This window comes from Elephantulus edwardii, unplaced genomic scaffold (assembly GCF_000299155.1).
Source record: "Elephantulus edwardii isolate Elephantulus edwardi_28Jun2011 unplaced genomic scaffold, EleEdw1.0 scaffold00138, whole genome shotgun sequence".
NCBI lineage: Eukaryota > Metazoa > Chordata > Mammalia > Macroscelidea > Macroscelididae > Elephantulus > Elephantulus edwardii.
Window position 1 is genome coordinate 2,752,782 of NW_006399888.1, and position 1,311 is coordinate 2,754,092.

Here is a 1,311-nt window from a genome sequence, read left to right on the forward strand (position 1 = left end):
TGGCCAAGTGGTTGTTCTCCAGATTTCTTGGCACAATTTGGTGAGCACGTCCATGGCAGCATCTGTTAACTGAAATATGTCAATTGGTATACCATAGCCTCTTATTTATGTTTACAAATTATACTAAAAGACAAAAACAAAAATTCATGATGTTGTTGTTGGTAAGTACCATCGATTATGACTCACAGTGATCTTGTGACAGATTCAAATCCCATCCTATCCTGGGCCATCCTCACAATCTCTAACACAAAGCCCACTGCCACAGTCACTGTGTCAGTCCACCTGGCTGAGGGTCTTCTGCTCCTTCCCTATCCCTCGAACTTTTTAAGCATGATGTCCCTTTCCAAGGAATAATGTCTCCTAGCAACATGACCAAAGTAATTATTGTTGTTGTTTGCTGTCCAGTTGAGGTCGACTCATAGCAACTCTATGAACAAAAGACCTAATGTCTTTCCATAGCTATCTTTGTTTCTCCAAGTTCATAAGAGTTTCCAGAGATGTGGTTTAGGAAGTGGATGCCACTCCTGCTTCTCAACCTGTTTTACAACTGGGAGGTCCACCAAACACTGTCCACAATGGGAAACCATTATGGTATTTGATATCCCCATGGCACAAGGGTCAGCATCATAGCAAACCCAGGTTACCTCGTATAGCACATTGACAAAAAGTGATGTGCAAAGTGGAAGAATGTTCCTCCAAATATAACAGTACCAGTCTCATTTAGCAGTGGTTAAGTGTTGTCAAATGGAATATGACTCAGAGTAAGCTTTGCACAAAAGACCTGAACTCTGTTTTATAATTAACATAATATCTGTACATTTATAAGAGAATTTATAGAGTTTCCAGAGGCATCTAGTTTAGGAAGTGGATGCCACTCCTGCTTCCCAACATGAATCAGTCTGGAAGCTCATCCAACCATTGTACATAATGGGTAACCATTATGGTATTTGACACGACTATGCAATAGTGTTCAGCATCAGTACAGCAAACAAATTATTGCTGTGTCTTTAAAATAATATTCTTCTAAAATTAATAAATTTGGCCCGAGGGCCACAGGCCCCCCCAAAAAAAACAGTAAGACACAACAAAAAGGACCCCAGAAACTTTCTTTGCCTGACTGCCACCAAGATGAGAGCGCCATTGAGACACCAGCCAACTCCCAGAGTGGAAAGAGACTCCAAGGCCCCAGGCCCCAGGCTAGCCCACAGACCCATCACCTCATCATCAATTTTAAAATCACACCCTCAAGCAGGTCTCCACCCTTACCCTTAGTCTAAAGCTCAAGACAACCACTTTTGAGCGGGGGGGGGG